Source organism: Dermacentor silvarum, chromosome 4, assembly GCF_013339745.2.
Source record: "Dermacentor silvarum isolate Dsil-2018 chromosome 4, BIME_Dsil_1.4, whole genome shotgun sequence".
NCBI lineage: Eukaryota > Metazoa > Arthropoda > Arachnida > Ixodida > Ixodidae > Dermacentor > Dermacentor silvarum.
Window position 1 is genome coordinate 65140798 of NC_051157.2, and position 22380 is coordinate 65163177.

Here is a 22380-nt window from a genome sequence, read left to right on the forward strand (position 1 = left end):
ATACAAGTTGTCCGAGAACCCATAGAAATGCACAGTTCAGCATACGAGTGCACAAAACGTAAGTACACATACATAACCCAGCACTTAACTACGTGACAACGCAACCTTAGACGCACACCACGTCTTTCTGATGACATAAAAATTTAATGCAAACCTTACAGGATTACTCTAAAAGGAAACGTTTCAAGCAACAACCGCTTTTCGCAGAAGCCCTATAATTATCATCGTATCACCGGCAAATAAAAGAAGTTATAGCTAACCGAACCCCCACGCCACACGTTCGACGTTTGTTCACAGCTCACGCAACCCCGCGGGCCGCGCGTAACAGTAGCGCTTCTCTGTTCACTGCGGCAGAGACGCCGTCGGTGAAGCGAATTAGGACAGAGCAGGGGCGTAACAGTGGTGTGCAAGGTCATCGCGTAGAATACAGGTCGTGCAATGATCTGGAACAATCGCTCCGTAAATGACACTCACCGTCGACCAACGCACGCAGTTCCTCGAGGGCTTCAGCTCGCCGCTGGGACGTCTCGTTCAATTCCGTTCGCGCTCTTTCCTCCAGGTGAGCTGGCAGTAGCTCCCCAGTGCCCGCCAGCATTCTGTACCTGCAGGTGCTTCTCCTGCCACATTGCCACATTGCGTCATGGTTACAATGGGCATCGCAGCGGGTATACGTTGAAACGCAGCGGGAACTGCGGGCATCGTCACGCGCGCATTTAAAGATCAAGTGCAGCGAGATATCACTTTGGATAAATTTGTAATCATTTAGTAGTATGTGCTATTTAAGCAGCACTTGGCAATTGTGTAGGGCTGGCAATTGTGTAGTTTTCTTTTTAACCGCCTTTAAATAGTATCTAAGCAGATGACGCGGGTACCTATTAGCTAACGAGAGAGAGGGAGAGATAGCGTTTATTAGCGAATGTGACACAACTCCCAGACCACGTCGTTAGAGATTCTCAGCACGCCGATCTCGGAGGTAATGCCCATGCACAGCACTATAGTGCCTAGGCACTATAACAGCACTGCTTCTCATTTTCGGTGAGTGGTAATGACGGCGCTTTCTCTTTCTTCTTTTTTTTTCTTTCTTTTTTGTAGTTTTGGTGTCAGAACTGTTTATTTTTGCGAACTCTTCGTGAAACATCGATTCGTATTCGGAACCATCGCTGCTTTATATTTAGACTATCTGAAGCTAGGCTTGTTACGCCAACCAAATTTCCTTGCAGTTGACATTAAGTGCGTTAACCCTTTCTGTACTCATTGTGCAAGTTTTTTTTTTTTTTTTTTTTTCGTGTACTGTGTTAAAAGGTGCAATAATACACTCCTTAAAACGTCTACACCCGTTAAGACTTTTCATCCTTACCCGGTGTCACCTTAACACGCCACTCCAAACAGTCGTAAACTATTTTTGATGATTAATGAAAGCATGCTACTTCAATTGAAGCCGGCTAATACGCGTATATTTCAATCAGAATTTCGTCGGTTTACTTGAATGTACAATAACACAGATTTACCGCATCATAAGTTTTGATTCAGACATGCTACAGCGAAATAAAATGAATGTGACGCTGCGATTGTGCAACTTGTTCAATCAACATGAAAATGACGACGAACGCGGGTTCACCTTTGTCGATTTGTGCGTTTTACTATGAGCTGACTCTTGCGCTGTGGGTTTCAGCTCCTTCCGTTTTGTCAACTTCCCAACTAGCTCGGTACTAGTGTCACTAAGTTCCACGAAATCGAACTGGTGTGTCTATATTTTATATGCCCTTGCGAGCCACAACTTCATAATGGTGTAGCGGTGCTGCCATAGGTGATATCCGCACAATGACGTCATGGATATTGATGACTTCTGAGAGATGTTACTTAAAAGATCATTAATAGAAACGAATCGCAGTGTATTGGGTAGAAATACGCGAATCCGCAACCCAGATAGTCATCAATAATAACGACCACTGAAAGTTCTTCTGAACCATTACGACTTCGAAATACGCCAGAATATAAAGACGTTATTCACATCTCAATGGCGTAGTCAATGCCTCGTTTTGAGCGTGCCATTTAAATAGGAATCTTCGTCTTTCATTTTCTGCGCTAAGAACAGCTTTCTTAATTCCTTCGACAAAATGCGCAGAGATATTTGGAATAGTGATCTGTACCACTGTGAACCGATTTCATCTGTCTCTTCAGCCCTTTTGCGAGACTTTGTGAAGAGTCCAAACAATCAGCATAACACCAGACAATCACAAGAATTAGACAAAATCAGGATGTTTAAAACGTGTTGCACAAATCTTAGTACATTATTAGTTTGGCCTGTTCTAAAATTAAGGTTTAGTTGTGTTCGAAAAAAAAATGTGCTGGAAGATAGGTGTTCGATTGCTTCCGGCAGCGACAGCAACTATATGTAGCGGATTTCCTACTTTTCTGTTCACTTTTAACAGTAATTCTTTATGTCCGGTGAACTTTGAAACTGGATGGGTGTCCGAACACACTGCACGTGATCTCGCTCCTTCTTACTGAACGATGCTCGGAGATCAGGCGTGGAATTTACATATGTGGAGACGATAGAAACTCATCAATATGTTCCAAATTATCAGTCTCTCTCACTGCTGCTTCGTTTAATAAGGTAAAAGATGCAATAAAGACTAATATAACTAGATGTTCGGCAGAGACAAATAACTTGTCTCGGAATAAGTTCGTGTGCCCTTAACAAAGCCATGTCGCTGGCGCGTCATGGTCTCAGTTGCTTTTGCGCCATAAAATCCCACATAACTAATTAACAAAACCGCACTCCGTATGGGCAACCAGCGCCGAGACTTCGCACGCCCAACAGCAGTGCCTTAACACACAGCCTTGCTGGTGGAGGAAACAGTTTTTAGCAGCACATACTGCGATTACGAATGTGTACAAACTGACCGCTCATCTTGAAGCAGATGTTTCCATCTTCTGACCCGAGTGGGCACTAGCGCTCTACCAGAAGGTATAGGATCGTATGCGCTCCTCTCGAAGTGAATAACCAGGGACAGAGCAGGGCTGTACCCATCGAGGCTAAAGCCACACGTTGATCGCGGCGCGCTTCTGTTATCGCTCAAAAATGCCGTGCCATTTTCGTGGCCTCCCTACCGGACGGCGTCAGCATATTTTAGCTGCACATTCAAATAGTTGTAGCGCCTCCAATCCAGCGCTGGTTTCTCTAACTATACGCATAGGGGCGACGTGATATACCAAAAGACTTCGGCGCTGAGACATGCACATCTATGTGTTAGACACACTCGGGAAACTCCTTCGAGCAGCCGGCCACTCACCGTGTCGTTCGGTTGCCGTGTCAGCCTTTCAATCGGCAATCTAGAAGATAGTCGCGGCAGCGAAAGTACCGCGCTGTAAGGAGACCGGTTTGCTGTTGGTTCAATCGCAGCCGGCCTTGTTCCCGCTCTCAGCCGCGACCTTTTCACTTTCCTCGTCTTGGTGTATGCAGTACACACGAAGTGGCTGTTTGTTCTGCAAACGCACATCAGTTTTTTTTTTTTTTCTCACACTCTCCGCAGTCTTGACGTCCCTTCTTGCATGGTTTGTTAGTGGTTTGTAAGGCAGACACCACCATTGCTTTACATAACTCTGTACGTGAATATAAATAGGTGCGAATGGTAAGTTCGTGTTACTTGAACGGTAATGTCGACATGGTATCAGCCGCCGTCATACGATTAAAACACACATATGGCGGCTTATATTTGCCGTAGCCCAGTGGCTAGGGCGTTGCTAGCATTTCGTTGCTAAGCTCGAGGTGACGCGTTTAATACCAGGCGCGGCGGTGGCATTCGGATGGGGCGAAATGCAAAAACGGCCGTGTACCGTGCACTGGGTGTACCACGCGGTGAAAATTAATCCGGAGCTCCCCGCTACGGCGTGCCTCATTATCATATCGTGGTTTTTGCGTGTAAAACCTCAGACTTTAATGTTAACTTTTATTATTAGAATGCCGGCATCACAAGCCATCGCAGCGGAGGGCGAGTAGGGCACTGCCACACTTTTTAAGGACAACAGGCTTGGACGAGCGGCTGTAGCCTGAATTGATGTTTTTAGTGCTACAAGTGCTACTGTGCTGAGCGGTGATAGCATGCGGTAACAGTGACCGATTTTGATTGCGTGTCTGTGCTCCCTTTCTTCCTGTCTCTCTACTTTTCTGTCACTTAACCTCCTCATCCCCTCTCTCCCCCAGCATAGCCGAGGCGATATGTTGGATACTATAAGAGAAACTTGAGATCAACGTTAGGGTTTTTTTTTTTTTTTTTTTCGCACCGGAACACCACAGCCAGTTTACGTCAATGCCACCTCACATATTTCAACGCATCTTTCTTTTTTCGCATATCGCTTCTGGGCCGTCGTAGCTTGCTTGTGGGCTGTCGTATACAATGCAGTCTATATTTCATCATCACTCATTCATCAACAGCCTATCTTTATGTCCACTGCAAACCGGATCTTCCCCTCTGGTCAACCTCCCCGCCTTTCCCCTTTCTTCAGTCTCTCTCTCTCTCTCTCTCTCTCTCTCTTAATTTTGACAAACGGGGATTGCATAGAGCAAACATACAATGCTATTTAAGGAAGGCACATTAAGCTAGTACCCCCCCCCCCCTTCGCCCCCCCCCTCCCCATTCAAGGCCACCAAACCAGAAATCTCCAACATTCGCCGAAGTAGAAACAAAAAGCACTCCATAAAGCATGTTTGCGTTAAGTATAGCGGTAACTGTATCTTCTTGTCGACGACTGCAGAGCAAACGGGAAGAAATCGTTCGAGATGCGATAGTAGTAGTTTACGACGCAATGCGGGATTTTAAGGGAATTATTACGTCATCGTTATTAAATGCAGGGAGGAAGGTTTCGCTTGAACTGATAAACTTGGTCTCCTGGAAAACAAGCTTACCAGCGCTATTTAAACCCCCGATTATCAATATATTCTATAAAGCTGCACAACGCCGTCATCCATTGCCCAAAGGTAGAATAAGAACGAACACTAAATTATTTAAAGTGTCATTTCTAAACCATGTCTTCGGTAATTTCGAGGCGATATGTTGGATATTATAAGAGAAACTTGAGATCAACGTCAGGTTTTTTTGTTTTTTTTTTTTTTTTTTTCACCGGAACACCACAGTCAGTATACGTCAATGCCACCTCACAGATTTCAACACATATTTCTTTTTTCGCATATCGCTTCTGGGCCGTCGTAGCTTGCTTGTGGGCCGTCGTATACAATGTAGTCTATATTTCATCATCACTCATTCATCAACAGCCTATCTTTATGTCCACTGCAGGACGAAGGCCTCTCCATGCGATCTCCAATTACCGCTGTCTTGCGCTAGCTGATTCCAACTTGCACCTACTAATTCGCTAATTTCATCACCGCACCTAGTTTTATGCCATCCTCGACTGCGATTCCCTGCCGTGGCACCCATTCTGTAACTCTAATAGTCTACCGGTTATCGACCCTTCGCATTACATGGCCTGTCCAGCTCCATTTTTTTTCTCTTGATGTCAACTAGAATATCGGCTGTTTACGTTTGCTGTCTGGTCCACACCACTCTCTTCCGGCCTTTTAACGTTATGTGTAACATTTTTCGTTACCTCGCTCTTCGCGCGGTCATTAACTTGTTCTCGAGCTTCTTTGGTGACCCTCAAGTTTCTGCCCCTATTTTAGCACCTGTAGAATGTGATCATTGTACACTTTTCTTTTCAACGACAGTGGTAAGCTTCCAATCAGGATTTGGCAATGCCTGCCGTATGCACTCCAACCCACATTTATTCTTCTGTAAACTTGCTTCTCATTATCAGGGTTCCCTGTGAGTATTTGATCTAGATAAACGGCACTGCTGCACAGACTCTAGAGGCTGACTGGCGATCATGAATTATTGTTCGCTTTACAAGCTATCGAATATTACCTTTGTCTTCTCCATCATTATCATCAGCCTATATTTATGTCCACTGCAGGACGAAGGCCTCTTCCTGCGATCTCCAATTACCCCTGTCTTGCGCTAGCGTATTCTAACTTGCGCCTGCAAATTTCCTAACTTCATCACCCCACCTGGTTTTCTGCCGTCCTGGACTGCACTTCCCTTCTCTTGGTATCAATTCTGTAACCTTAATGGTCCACCGGTTATCCATCCTACGCATTACATGACCTGTCCAGCTCCATTTCTTCCGCTTAATGTCAACTAGAATATCCGCTATCCCCGTTTGTTCTCTGATCCACACCGCTCTCCTCCTGTCTCTTAACGTTAGTCCTAAGATTTTTCGTTCCATCGCTCTTCGTGTGGTCCTTAACTTGTTCTCCAGCTTCTTTTTTAACTTCTAAGTTTCTGCCCCATATGTTATCACCGGTAGAATGCAATGATTGTACACCTTTCTTTTAAACGACAGTGGTAAGCTCCCAGCGAGGATTTGGCAATGCCATGCCGTATGCACTCCAACCTAATTTTATTCTTCTGTAGATTTCTTTCTCGTGATCAGGGTCCCCTGTGAGTAATTGACCTAGATAAAAGTACGCCTTTACAGACTCTAGAGGCTGACTGGCAATCCTGAATTCTTGTTCCATTGCCAGGTTATTGAACGTTATCTTTGTCTTCTGCATATTCATCTTCAACCCAATTCTTACACTTTCTCGATTAAGGTCCTCAATCATTTGTTGTAATTTTTCTCTATTGTTGGTAAATAGGGCTATGTCATCTGCAAACCGAAGGTTGCTGAGATATTCGCCGTTAATTCTCACTCCTAAGCCTTCCCACTCTAAGAGCTTGAATACTTATTCTAAACATGCAGTGAATAGCATTGAAGAGATTGTGTCTCCTTGCCTGACCCCTTTCTTGATAGGTAATTTTCTACTTTTCTTGTGGAGAACCAAGGTAGCTGTGGAATCCTAGTAGATATTTGCTAAGATATTCACGTATGGCTCCTGTACTCCTTGATTACGCAATGCCTCTATGACTGCTGTATCTCTACTGAATCACGTGCATTTTCGTTATCGATGAAAGCCATATAGAGAGGTTGACTGTATTCTGCAGATTTCTTAACTGCCTGATTGATGACATGGATGTAATCAATTGTAGAATATCCCGTCCTGAAGCTAGCCTGTTCTCTTGGTTGATTGAAGTCAAGTGTTGCCCTGCTTCTGTTGGAAATTATCTTGGTGTCCATCTTTACCGATAAATATTGAACCATACTCGAGCAGACGCCGCCACAGACCATGAAGTCACGGCATGCTCGTGCAGGAACTTCGAGACAACGTCGACATCCGTCTATCGCGTCTTTTCTGACTTAGCTAAAGTCTCTTCTCACGGTAAGAGTGACTTTTGCATGGTATGAGAGTGTCTACGAGTGGCTCACCGCGTGGTTTCTTTTCTATTTTTCTTCTTATTTTTTTGGGTATTCTAAAAGGGCAATCAACTAATACAGCTTAATCTATCTTTTTTTTTCGGTTTAGTGTCCCTTAAACCTATGAGGAAGGAGTCAAGCTGGCCCCGAAACGTTGGATTCAATATATACCACCTTTTAGTTGGAGACTTTAATAACGTCACAAATAACCACTTCTGTTGAGAAGTGACGGGTTTGCGGTATGTCTAAAGTCATTTTATAAATAATTCATTCTTGCGTAATATTTTTCCTCCAGCGTTTTCTGAATACAAACATCGCTAAAGCGAGCTCTTGCGGGAGCTATTTTCTTGATGTGCTCGGCCTGCATGGAGATAAATGAGAAGATGGGAAGAACAAAAAAACGTCAAGGCGACGCTGTGCACTCCATCACTGATTAAAATGCGAAGCGACGACTTGCTTAATCGTAATCGTTTCTAATCGTTTCTTAATGTAATCGTTTCTAAAGTAATCGTTTCTAATTCCCTATATACGCCAGGATTACCATCATTCGTACCTCTGAGAATTGGTTGAACCGCTCTTGCACATTTTGCCACGCGTCAAAACATTCTCTTGCAAAGAAAAACCTTGCTTCAGCTCGTTTTAAAACTACAGCACGAAAGGTTACAAACACAAAGCCACGAGTACATGCTTGAACGCAGTGTTTACGCCACAACTAACGTTTTTCTTCAAGAAAGACGCTCATATGTTTCTACATGACACTCCGCACTGATCAGAGCAGCCGATATATGGTGAATCAAGAAAAACAGTGAATGTTGTGAAATGCGCTGACCCAAAAAACAAAAAAGGTGTGTTTATTTTGACTGTTCGAAGCACTTCGAATGCGTTGAACGTGATATTGTTGCGTGCATGTGGTGGCATTGTTCCATTAATTTTTTTTTCGATCTTATATTGTGGAGATGCCAATTGGATGTTTTCTTCAAAACCTTCCTTTTCGGTGCTTTTTTATGGGAACTAATTTTGCCAGGCGCGCATCGTGAAACATGCGTGTATATTAAATATACCCACATGTCTCATGATGCGCAGACTTTGTTCTAGGACCAATTTTTAACACGAAAGTGTTTTATGCCGGGGTCCACGATCAACTTCCTCTAACGGATGTGACGCGTAAAAAATACTCTGTCTTGACAGGGATGGCGCCGCCATTTTTAGCGGTGAAGCCAAGTACTGCATCATGACACTAATCATCATGACACATCATGACATCATGGCGTACTGCATCATGACACACAGAGAGCGCTTCTGTAGTCTGAGCGCAGCAGAGACTCCATGGAGGAAGGAAAAAAACTGAGGAGGGGCTCTGACGTCACTCTTTGTGAAGCTATGCTTCTGACGCCAGAAGTTGGCGTTACTCCGCCATCTTGTCGTGGCAGATTCTTCTCTCTTGTTTACATTTCTCGCGAAACCACGCCGCGCTGCGCGCTACCGGGCTGCTCGGACGCACGTGCTCCACAGAGATCCTAAACCGAAGGGTGTAATCGAAATAGCGACGGACTAGCGAATTCGCACAGTGACAACTATTCTATACTTATAGCATAGCAGTAAAATATTCTAGTCCCACAGTATACCTTATTGTCTAATACATACGCGTGATTCTCTGTTATATCAGGTTTCCGAATGACACCGTTCGTCGGAAAAAGTGGATATAGGCAATTTGGCCATCTCCCAATGTTGATGGAGAGCCTACAAAGGGCTCCGTGTTTGTTCAAAGCACTTTTCTGGGGGAACATTTCGATCGCACGTCCCTGAGTATAGTCCGTCAGCGGGAACATAGAGTGCCGACGCTCTTGGTGAGAATCAATGCATTGGTGATCTGAGACAATTTTTCTGCTTAAGTGGTATGATTCTTGTAATATATATATATATATATATATATATATATATATGGCTCTCTTTAGACTGGTAAACAATGTTGATACCTGCGTGTTGCCAGAATTTTAGTAGCGAATGAAATTTTAGAACGCAAATTTACGCGCAATGAACCGACTTACGGAACCGACTCACTATTCAGGTTTTCCAATTCTGACATGACTTAACAAACTACATGTTTCTCGTAAATTTTAATGGTGCATATCATAGATGTTTCTCTGGTTATTCGTGGCACCCAAAGCACAAATTGGTGTGAAGGAAAAAATTAACTGCGTACACTTTCTCAGATAGGCGAGAAGATTTCGTCCTGGTTAAAAGAAAGTTTCTTGCCGTATATTACCCAAACCGTGGAGAAAGATCACGCGCACATGCCGTCGCGCCGTTCCGCATGTTGTCGTCAGCCATAGATAACACTTCACAGAAGTGAACCCGAATGTTGGGTGGAGACAAATAGATGCTTCTTTTCGGGCGGATTCTTATAGGTAGAAAAACCATTGATATAATACCAGCGAAAGTCGCCACGAAATCTGCGCAAAGTGCTCTTAAGGGCTATCCCTGAAACCAGTACAGCTAGCTTATACAGCAACTTCAATATGGTCAAGATCGATTTGTGATAAGAGAGAAAGAAAAAGTTTACTAATAACGAGGGCGTAGAGGTCAGCCTGAGTCACATCTCTGAAGCCAGCTATTCTGCGCCATGTGAAAGGGAACAGGGAAAGAAAGGGGAACAAGATGATTGACGATGAGGACAGAGGGATTGAGGAGAGGCACTTATAACGGGAAGGGGCTATACTCAGTGCTAGAGACCCAACCCGTACTGTTTAGGAGGTGAAATAAGGCCTGAGTGACTTGAGTGTTATACGTTTACGGTGCCGCTAAAGGTCCAGTATAACATTCTCTGTCAAGACTTGGCTGTTGAGACAGACAAGTGGCAGCAGCCTACTTCTATCGATCCACTGTCGATCTTGCATATAAAGAGGGCAAGCATATAGTACATGGTCTGCAGATCCGGGCACATGCATAGCCTGACTATCTAGACAGTCATTGCGTCACACGAAGTGCACGTCGTGACGTGTAAACGCCACCTCAGCCCAAGCCTGCGCAGAAGATCGGCAGTGATGTGCTGTGGACTCAATGCATTCTTTGCGTGAGAAAAGATGCAAGGAGACGTGGTGAGCGCCTGCTTGCGTGTCTTTGTCTAACCACAATGCAGATTCTTGCTATTGAATTGCGCTTTTTATTTTTGCTTTATTGCGTGCGAGCCGGCCATAACCTCCACTTAAATTTGTGATTTGTGTGTGTGCGTGTGTGCGTGTGCGTGAGCGTGTGTGTGTGTGTGTGTGTGTGTGTGTGTGTGTGTGTGTGTGTGTGTGTGTGTGTGTGTGTGTGTGTGTGTGTGTGTGTGTGTGTGTGTGTGTGTGTGTGTGTGTGTGTGTGTGTGTGTGTGTGTGTGTGTGTGTGTGTGTGTGTGTGTGTGTGTGTGTGTGTGTGTGTGTGTGTGTGTGTGTGTGTGTGTGTGTTTTCACAGCTGTTTAGGTGGAGCTCTGACCGCACAAGAACAGAGTAAATAGCTAAATTAAGGAAACCTTATAAAGCTATACACAGCTTTTCAATATTTTATTATACAATTTCAGAGAGCGCGTAGCACGTGCTCAAGTTACCGTGCTTCACACGAACGATCCCTTCCAAATGTGCCAGCTGTTTCCCACTTGAAAGTGTTCATGAGTAGTAGACTACACGTATGGCATTGCACTCAGCTTCTTTCTTTCCTTCCTTCAAGCAAAGCGACGGACAGGTAGTGGTCGTCGTCAACTGACACAACAACGATGTGGCCTGGCCTGAGAACTTTTGCAAAAGGCTGTACTTCCACTCGTTATCAAAGAGTTAGAGCCCTTCTGCGACGAGGTTTCCATCAACTCCATTCGTTATCAAAGAGTTAGAGCCCTTCTGCGACGAGGTTTCCATCAACTCTATGAAATGTTCTGAGGTTACCATTGACCTTACAAGTTGGCAATCTCTCCAGCAATGTGATGGTCGACGGCTTCTATGAAAGCAATGGTCAAGCGATGGTCACTGCACAGCTGCTGCCGCATATTGCTGCCGGTAACGAGCGAGACGAAGCTATGAACCCGCTTGATAGGTCTATCGAACATCGGTTATTCAGTCATTTACTGAAGAACTTATAGAAACACCAGGCCAGAACAGACTGCTGCGTTACTCATTAGAGCTCTATTAGCATTTGTTTGCAGTAAAACGATTCATGGCCGTACGAATACAGCCTCAGAACTCGAGCCTATTGATACGGCTCCACTTTAGAAATAGTTTATAAACAGTAGAGCGCAGCCTCTTATAGAGTTGTTGACCACTGGGTCCATAGACCGTAGTTACAGTAGGGAATTGGCCAAGAAGTTCGTCCCATCTAGAGCTGGTAACGTGTTTCCCTTTTCTTTCCTTTTCTTTTTTTTTTTTCTTTTTTACACGAAAGATGTAAACGGAAGAAGCCATCCACAGTGCTTGCACCGCGCTGCGCTTTTGGGCACGTCGACCTCAAGCGAGTGCTTTCACTGCAAATATATAGCACTCGATGTTTGTCCTAGAGAAAACGACAGGAACTCGCAACGCTATACAGACACGCGGTTTGCTTTGTGCGTTATGATTTTCAAGCAGGATCCACGCGGTGCGCTTCCTGCCCGAAGCGCACGCGACGTCTTCGATCGATGCCGACTGCATCGACTCGCGATATCAGCTCTGTATACGCGTGCAACAGCTCCAGCGTGGCCGGTCGCTATACCGACCACTCGCGTCCATTGCAAAGCCACTTAAGCCGAGACGGCCTCGGAGCACGACGGTGGCGGCGCGGGAAGGATGCGACCTTGACCGCCAAATTACACCAGCGCACTCCCGCCGACCGGGCGTCCGCTATACGGGACCGGGCCATTACCTATTCTCTCGCGCCACCGATGAGTTATGGCCTGAGCATTCCGGATTTTAATAGCGCCCGCTGGAATCGGTAAGGCGTACGTAGATAGGAGGGGGAGGGGAATGTTAGATGAGGCGAAGTGCTCTTCTTTCCGAGCAGTATATAGCCCTCACTTCCCCTGAATGCAAGACAGCCTGCTTCCGCTTAGGTAATCTAGTGTGTATGCTGGTAAGAGGGACGAGAACGTCCGCTTTTATTTATTTCTAATCTCTCTCTTTTCTTATTTCGGTGAGGCAGCGACGAAAAGAAGACGTACGCTTCGTGGTGCGTGTTTTGTGTGTGTAGTCGCCACCCGCCCTCCCCTCAGAACTGGGTCAATGGTAAGAGCCGCCACAGGCTGGAATTTCTGGAGGAGCCAGTCTGCGGGTCGCTGCCGCACCGTGTAGAGTGGCGTGCATGAAGAAGAAGCAGCGGCCGCGGCGGCCGACGCCACTGGAGGAGATGTGGGTCAGCCGTTCCCCGTGGATGCACCCGGCATCGCCTCCCGCGCCTCGCCTGCCGACGACGACGAGGGCGACGAAGAAGACTCTGCGACGCCCCACCGATTTGGTCGTCGCCGTTGCCGGGATTTAGCATCGGCACCCTTCGCCCCCTCTCCCACCCACCCTTCCCTCCCCCACTGCCACCTGCTGCTAGTAGTGCGGCTGCTAACTCCGCCGCTGGATCGCGGTGGACGGTTTCGACCATCGATTTCGGGAGTGTGACCAACCGACAACGGCCAAGGTCACCGTGTGACTCCCGCGTATAGTTGGCCGGAGTCGCACGGTGTTTGCTCCCGCTCCTTCGAGGTCCCGGGGGTTTTTTCTTTCAAGCCGCAGGTGAGATGACCTTTGCGAGACAATTCTTTTTCCTCGTTTTTCGGAGAGCCGAGCGCCCGTGACGCGTGCGTTCCTGCGCAACTTTCACCGACTCGTCCGTGTTGTGCCGTCGGCTCTGGGCCGTGATCGTGGGACAGCGATAACTCGTGTCTTGTTGAGGATTGTAGTGGGTCATTTCTGATTGTCAGCTCGTGCAGAAGTTAAAAGTAAATGTTTCATTGAATGTAGGGCTGAAACTTAGCTCGAGAAAGTTCATCCACATGGCTACGAGGTCACTGAAAGCGAAAGTGTTACTACCCTTCTCTAGGCCGTATTTGAATGAACTGTGCTTGCAGGGAACTGCAGAACTCTTGGCCGAGAGCCATGAAGAAGCGATAAGTTAACCATATTCCGCGTAAACTTGGCGTGTCTGTGTTAGCCGCTTCGGCAAGGCGACAACGCCTCTTCACAGTCATTGAGCCGATCAAAACTTGTCCCTTCCCTCACCTACAAGTTCTCGGCGCTGCGCCATGCGCGCTCCCTCAAGTGTTGCAGGATTCAGCGTCATTTCCTGCTATAGATCACTATATATAAATTTACCTACGAATTCGTTTGCCCTGCACTGCTCTTGGCGAGCTTTATGTCCTTGTCCTGGATGAGAAACGCCTGGCACTTGTTTACTTTTCTTAACCTTAACATTCGTGCAGCAGAGGTATTTGTATATTCTCGCTCTATGTCGCTCGAGAACCAATTGATGCGTATACTTTACCGCAGGATAGGGGGATCTCGTACACGACATTGTTGGCACACTTAACAGGACGTTTTTCATGGTTCTTTTTGCTTGAAGCTTGCTCAGCTTGAAGCTTGCTCAGCTAAGCCGCCGCACCACTTGTGCAGACAAAAATGTGGGCTGCAAAAAGAACCATGAAAAACGTCCTGTTAAGTGTGCCAACAATGTCGTGTACGAGATCTCCCTATCCTGCGGTAGAGAACCAATCATCACACGGATCCTGTGTAGGACTACCGTTGTTGACAGAGCGTATGCATTGACATTCATAACGGCGTAATTGCTGTTTGTACACGCCTAAGTTTAATAACTTGCACTGTAGTACTGTTCATAGTTATTATTCTATTCTATTTGTCGATTTCGACCTGACAAGAAATATCAATTTGATATAACGGCCCTTTGCATGCCGGCAGCCAACAACACTATTGCGATATATTCACGACAGCCGCAGTTTTCTTCAGGAAACTTCATTCCCTAACTCCAATGACTTATTTGACTGCTTAGTGTAGTTGATGGGTGGTTTGCTTTTAGAATGGTAAATCGGGTGGCCAAAGACGTTGGTGTTTCATAAGGCTTACACGCGAGACGAATTTCTTTTCTCTCGTGAGCTGCTTTACATCTTCCAACTTTTGATCACATACTTGCCTGGCCTAAATTGCAGCATTGATACGAATGTTAACTATAACAACGTGCTTACTTTGTTTGCTCAAACAAGCAGTTTCTATCATACATTGTCTGCTGCTGTTAAAACGGTTGTTCCCGAGTATGCCTATAGTCTTCGGCTTAATCAACTAATCGGCCACGCGGAACGGATGAATATTTCTTCATTCGTTGAATTTTTCTTTAATTCGTAACTGTGCATGTGCACCTGATGGCTGCTAAACAATAGATAACCTGTCTTTACCAAACACCTGCTGTCAAAATCGCACGCGCTTTGTCTATATAGCTTGTTTCTTTGTACATTCCTTTCTTCGTGACTATGTTTCTTTTTTTCTAGTTACTTCTCCTTATTCTTAATTTGTACACCTTTGTTAGCTTTTCGAAAACAAAAGAAAACAGCCGTATTGCTCCACGAAAATTTAGCAATCCAGAAACATGGCACCGTAAATGCGAAAACGCTCCGAATTCATCAACGAGGTGACGGGTTTAATTTTGTCTTCGTTCCCTCGTAGGCTCAGGTTTCACTTTTCAATAAATTTGAAGCACAGTACGATTATTTTTGTGGTCTCGCTGCGTGTCCATAACAGTCGAATTCAGCGCCTGGATCGCCACAATGTGGCTACCATTTGCCTTGAGACATGAAAGATTGCATGGTGACGGCAACAAGGACGACATCGGTGCATTTTAGCACAATAACGCGCTGACGCTTTCCTATCGTCGTTACAACTCTTTCCAGCTACCGCTTGCGCGCACTATGTAGTTCAACTGCACCGAGCATGCGTATATAGGCAGTACCTGGTACCAAAACCGTATGAAGGTATGAGGACAAAAGTTTGTGTTGAATGAGAAGTACTAAACTAATGCTAGATGTGCACGCTCCGAGTAGTATTGCTAGATCGGCACGCTCCACATTTGAACACTCTCTAAACGTTGCTTTTTCTTCAAAAGCATAATGTTATATATGAAGTTATATAAAGTCAGAACTGAAGGCGGAACTCAATTCCTCGCTTTCTTTCGCTCGCCAAAACCCTGTAACGCATGGCGTCATTAAATAAATCAAAGTCTACAAAGGTTCCCAAACATAAGTTTATCGTACTTCGGTATGTAACGCAGCCATATTTAAAGCAGTATATGTTAAAGTAATTTGAGGTAGTCGATCTCTCGTTTCCTATCTCAAAGGTTAATTTAGCTGGTTCAGGAATATGGAAGGACATTTAGGGCATTATGTATGACAGTACTTCTTGCTTTCCTTCAGTGCTCACTCAGACGCCGAATTCCTGCTCACTGTCGTTAAAAGGAGCAATAAAAATAATGCTAAATAAAGAATTTTAGGTTTAGGTGGATCAGTAAATTACGCTTCTGCAATATAGCAGACTGACCATTCTTACCACGAGAGCAGGCAATGGTAAGCCCGAGACAGCGCAACAACAAGACTGGTGGTGACGCAGCTATGAAGTTCCCACACTAGATAGCTATGGCCATTTGGATTTCGACACCGTCAACACGGATGTTAGCTAACTTTTTATCTCTAAAGAATGAGTACGTTGCATTTCAAGGGAACCAAGGACTCTATCTAGCAAGTTTCGAAAACTTTTTTTTTTTTTTTGCTCGAAAATTGTTCAGATACAAGTACATACTTTGCGATTCGTGACGTCACGTTGTAATACCGAAACTGAGGTTTACGCACAAAAAGGAAAGAAAGTTCCATCTTCATTTTGTCAGGAAATAATCGAGCTTTTCTCGACGATCTGAAAGTTCGCAGAAGTTCTGAAAGAATGCTTTACCAGCCTAAACTGATTTACTGTGCCTCTTTAGCGTCACTTTACCTCTGGCCAATGAGTTTATTTTAAGGTATTCTTGACTGACGAAGCTTGCATATACCGTTCACAGCCGGGGCAAACCTGGCTCGAGCGATGCACGCACAAAAGCGCGTCTGCCAGTCGATCCGCGCTTGCGCCTCTCCACGCATCAGTCCACGTCTCTCCCGTTGCCGTACTGTACACGCGGCTAGGTGCACCCGCGTCATGGTTTTACGTAACCCGGTTAAAGCCCGAGGCGGCTAGCGAGACGAGTGCCGAAAAGGCCGCGGGGGAAAAAATACAAAGAAAGAGGAACCGGCGCCGACTGGCAATCACAGGCGGCGCTCGAATGAGGTCACAGTCGTCGTCCAGAAACAATTTGAGGCAGGCCGTCTCTGACCCCTGCCAGGTTGACAGGGTGCCCCGAAATTCTGCAGCGTGGCATCACTGTCTCCTCGCATGCGTATATTCAACTCCTTGCTTTTACTTTCATGTTTTTTTTTTTTTTTTCCTTCTGTAGCTGGTTGTGAACCTATATTGTTGAAGGAAAGGTGGAGGCCTACTTATTTCTGTTTCGTGGCGCCCTTGAGGAGCGAATCTTATCTTCTTTTTTTTTTTTTCTTTTTTTGCGTCTGTTTATGTGTAGGTGGGCGGAATGGGGAAGGAGCAGGTTCGGGTGACGCTGAGAAAGTTCTAAAGACAGTCAGTGTAACTTGCCTTTATAGAAGTCGTAATAGAAAATATGGTGTTTTCGTTTTCATTATTTATTGCCTTCAGTTGACATTCTGTTTAGGTACAACCGAATACCATGCAACACTTTTGCAAGCGCAGTGCTTTAGGGATACCTTGTGTGGAGTACATGCACGTCTACACACGCGCGCCCTGATATTGGCACCACGCAAACGAAAGTTCGGCCAACTGAGATGCGAATCTGCGAAAACGGATTCGTTTGTATTGCTAAGGCCACGTCCTAGATAATGATCGTGAAATTAATCAACCGCAGCGCTCAACGTAGATCGAGGCTGGCCATCTTTCTTCTATATCAAATGTTCTTGCGAACAATTTTCCATATTCACAACAAGTTGTACAAAATAAACTCCTACTACCCTACCGCAGTAGCATGCTGCGCTTGCTCCGTGCTCCGTGCAAAAGCTGTAACCCTTACAGCGTGCAAGGTCACAGGGAGGTGGTTTCAGTCATTCAGTCAGTCATAAAACTTTATTATCGGTACTGGGAGTGATGGGTTCTGCGACCCTACCAGGATGGCCCTCAGTTGGTGCTGAAGGCGACTTCTTGGGCTCGTGCTGTGACCCGGACTTGTACTTCCGGAGCAGAGCTGGCCTGCAGAGTCTCCACAGTAATGCCGTCCTTAGCGGCGAAGCCACTCTTGCAGAGCTCAGACACACACGCGCGCACATGCACACACACATACGCACACAGCACGCATTCACGCAAACTTGGGCCATGAGAAAAGCCGTATCATACAGGCTCCGGGATAATTCTGACAACCTAGGGCTTTTTAACGTGCACAACCTTTTTTCATATTGATAATCCGGACGTCGAAATCTCGTTGCCGCCATTCCGTGAACAGCAATTCAGGTTGCGCTGCCAACTGGAAGTCGCGCCACTGAAGGCTTTAAAGCAGTGCAGACACAAAATTTTAGGGAAGTGTTTGCTTGTATATCATGTAATAGGACAGGTAACTTTATATGATTTCGCGTCCTTTTACACAATAACATGCATGACCCAAATGTTCCTGCAACAAGTAGCTTTGTTTGTTTGTTTGTTTGTTTGTTTGTTTGTTTGTTTGTTTGTTTGTTTGTTTGTTTGTTTGTTTGTTTGTTTGTTTGTTTGTTTGTTTTGGTAGACGCACCAGCGGTGACAATAACTGCGGAAGCTGTGTACACCAGTACGACGTGCAGAACATCAGTTTGTGCGGCACATTCTCACGCGTGCTTATTCCTCCAGACCATGTGACGTTGTCAATTACGGGCACGCTATGTCAGGGATTTCGCGTCAGCCATGAAGGCTCATATACATGGATCCGCAGCTAATTTAGTTTCCCCAGCTAGGCTGACTTAAAGCTCTGGTAAGCCATTTCGATAACTTATCTACGATACTTATCAGCAGCACTCATCGAAGTGAAAGAAAGTCGTGCACACAGGGGCATATGAAGTCACGTAGCTTTCGATCTACTTATGAATGGAACAGTAAAGTTTCGTTCGTGGTTCTTCCTTGATGTTTCTTGACCACCGCTTCGTTGAAGCACTGAAGCCCAGTCCGATCAGAAATCAAAAACATATCCGGCTCGTTACACCAGAGGTGCGACCGCCAGAAACGGGGTTCTTGGTGACTGTGACTGTAGAAACTGGAGGAGGCTTGAAGTTGTAACACTAACGCAGCTTTATGTATATGAATTTGCATGTAAGACGTCCCATGCAAACTTGTCCCACTCGGAGGAGCCGAAGATTCATTGCACCTGACCTTAGTCCCGAACCCTGGACAATCGTTCCGGGCGTCGTTTTAAAGGCGCGGATGTCACTCCAACGAGTCACAAACAACCCATAGTAAATGCACTGAAATGTAGTTGTTCCGTTTCGTGCCCACGGGGTCGTACCGGGTCGGCGACCCCAAGGAGGTTGAAAAAAAAAAAAAAAACTTTTTTTTTTCAACCTTCTTGGGCGTCCCACCCCCCAATATACCGACAATGCAACGACTCTCTCCCACGTTCCAAACACCAAACGTGGGGAAAACAAACAAGGTCAATCCATACAAAACCATGGGGGCCCCGCGCTCCTTCTATTCTTCCTCGCGTCCGGCGGCAACTCCTTTCTAACCCATCCGGCGCCGCGAGGATAACGGAGAATTTATCCTGGGAGGATTATCCTGGGAGGATAAGCGGGGATTTTAAGCCCGTGCGGAGGTGGCCGCTTCAAAGCGACGCGCCACAGCGAACTAGCTCGGGCTTTTGTTCCTAACGAGCGCGGGTCATTCAGACGGTGTGTTCAACCCTCCCAGTTTTCTACGAAAAGTACCGACCTTGAGAACGCTCCCGCATCCCGTGTTTTCAATTAGACACACACCTATATTTTCAACCAGCCGGTACGCGTCTAATACGTGCGCGGTCGTCGTCGCTGGGCTGCAGGCACGCTTCACTTTGATCCCCTACAGGCGACTAAGTAGGCTGCCTACTGGCGAGAAAGATTTTAAAGTAGGAGTCGCGTTATTATACCGGAGCAGAGACGACAAGCGAAGCCTATATGGCTTTAACAAACTTGAACAGCTCCAATATACAATACATTCTAAAGTCATCGAACGCCAAGTAATCCATCTTTGCCAATGAGCGGTTAATTGGCAGCCGAGCAGACGTGGTGGAAGTCCGGCCATGACGTCCCAGCGAGCAGGCGCGGGAGCTTCCAAGGAGGCGTTGAGACCCGTGTTTAGTTTCACTGTCTTTTCTCGCTAACCCAACCTTCTCTTCCAATAAGAGTGACTTGTTTAGTGGTATTGTGGAAAAGTAAAAAAAAAAGAAAATGAGATTATGTTATTTTACGTACCAGAACTGCGATCTGATTATGAGGCACGCTGTAGTGGGATACTCCGGATTAATACTTCGACCACCTGGGGTTCTTTAACGTGCACCCAATGTGCGCTACACGGACGTCTTCGCATTTCGCCTCCATTGAAATGCAGCCGCCGCGACCGGCGGTTTCATCCCGCAACGTCGTGCTTAGCAGCGCAAAGCCAAAGCCTCTAAGCAACCACGGCGGGTTGTAGAAAAGTAGTTTGCTAATACAGCTCGATTATTTTTCTCCTGAGTGACCCCTTACAGTGACTGCCCAGCGAATTCAAAATTGACTGGAAGTTACTGAAAGAAATATTAGCATTGACAATACAAAAAAAAAAACATGTAAGTACGCAGTATTTGCGACGTGCACAAAAGCGGCGTATGGTTCGCATTTGATGTGTATAATAATGCCTTTTTTTCAAAAGTTGGGAGTCAATGACATGAACAAAGCCAAAGGCTATGAGGCAAGGTACTTACCTTGCCAGGCCAGAAACTGTTTTTTTTTTTTTCTACTTCTTCTTTTTCGCTACAGCGGGAGAAGAGCTTAGCACAGACACGTGCAACTGTCGGAAAGGAGACAACTGCAACATACCACACGTTATTCACGCGCGTTTCGCCAGAAGGGTCGAACGAGGTCCCCCGCCACTCGCTCTGATTCTACCCGCGCCGACGCTCCCTCAGCTCGACCCGCTGACGTGGTCATTTGTCGTACCACGTGTCCTTCCTTTCTACCTTTCTTTCCCCTTACCCTTTGGGTTATCACCTCGTGGAACCGGCGCGTCACCCCTGTTTCTTTTTTACTTGAATGCATTCAGGGCCTGACTCGCTAGGGTGCCTCGATGTCAGCGCCGCATCGAAGCCCCCTATGACTGGCCTTCGCTCCTTAGGGCCACAAAAAAAGAAGAAAAAAACGAAAGGAAAAAAACGAAAAAGAAAGCAGATAATGACAGCAGTAAAAGGACTGTCTGTTCGGTTTAGTTTCGCAAAGATAAGGGGAGCATGCAGCTGAAACCTCCTCCTCCTTCATAAAACTTGACGTTGCCCTTGCCACTTTGCTCCCCAGATTAACTGCTTCAACGGTTTTTGCCCCGCAGTCGCGAAGGGGCGGTGCGCGACGCCGGGCAGCTGCAGAATCTTCTCGGATCTTCAACTAAGCTGCGCCGACGGGTCCAGCCGGTGCACAGCCAGCCGCTATGACCTGCTCGGGGAAGACGTGCTACCTACGCCTAAATGACGTTTCCCGCAAACGGGATGGGCCAGCCACCACTCTACGTTGTTAAACAGGTCATAGTTGTGCGGATTGTGCCCCGTTACAACGACGCAGTGTTCACCAGTGCAGTGCAACAAGACATTTCCAGCCTAGCGCCGTGCCTGGCATATACTGCTGAAGGCACTAGCTGACATGACGAAGGTAAGCTACGTTAAGGCTTTTCTTCAACTTTGCGTGCTCCTTCCGGCAGTGGCTACACATGTGTCGTTGTGTCATGGTCTTGCTTGTGTTGTAGTACAGTCTAGAGCACTGCACGGGCCCGGGCCGGCCCGTTTTTACGTTGGGCTGCCCGCCCGAGCCCGACCAAAAGTTTTATGGCGAGACCCGGGCCCGGAAATCTACGTTACCCGCCCGGCCCACCACCCCTTTACCTTAGGCCCGAGCCCGACCCGAGACCTAAACAGATCACCGAGCGGCAGTAAAAAAACAATTAAGAGGATAATGACGGGAATTCATTCTTAAGGCATAAATATGTCATGTGCAATTATGAACACCATTCGAGCGGTCTGAACGCAAATACCAGCGCGCGAAGTAGTACGAATGTCCCTGCCGAGGAGTATCGCCAGCAGTTTCCAACGGCACGATCTTGATGCGGCCCAATTCACTTCTATCGCAGCGCCGCCACAGTATTTCTCCACGTCGGGCGTCTCACTGCAAAGCATGCGCCGCCCCAGCCGCTCGTCCCACTCGACCGATTCTAATACACTATAGCCGAAGCGCAGCCACGCCCGGTCGTGAGCGCCGCGCTTGGATGGAGTAAATGGAGAAAGCTTCTTGTTCTGCCGTGGTGCCGCGTAATGCGCTGCTGCTAGGCGGCCGGTTGAGAACACGCGCGCAATCATGGACGCAGTGCCATATTTCAGCCACGTGACGAATTATCTTACCACTCATCGTTTTACCAATTCGCCTTTGAATCAGCAAGTAGCGAACGCGCTTGCACCGCGCTGAAAGCATTAATTACATTAATATAGGTAAGGAATACAATGGCATCCTTTGGATTGAGGCCACTTCGGTCTTTCTGCACTTTTACATTCTGTTCAAACAGCGCAAAATACGACGAAAGAAGAAAAGGGAAGTACACAGGGGTTGCACTGCTAGCTTCCAGCTGCGCCGGAGCAACAGTCGAGATGTGCGAGGATAACTCGCTGTACGTTACATGCACACCACCAGAAAGTCCGAGCCCGGCCCGGGTCAAAAAGCACATGCCGTGCCCGAGTCCGGCCCCAGCCCGGTGAAAGAACTT

The 22380-nt window shown here is 46.5% G+C and overlaps 2 protein-coding genes across 4 annotated transcripts in view; both read right to left on the reverse strand.

Moving 5' to 3' along the window:
- The window catches only part of LOC119448658 (uncharacterized), an 89978-nt gene that overhangs the window by 47101 nt on the left and 20497 nt on the right, over positions 1–22380 (reverse strand). The gene's annotated exons all lie outside the window — the stretch shown is intronic.
- Positions 1–22380, reverse strand: part of LOC119450164 (alpha-tocopherol transfer protein-like) — a 58131-nt gene that overhangs the window by 32094 nt on the left and 3657 nt on the right. The gene's annotated exons all lie outside the window — the stretch shown is intronic.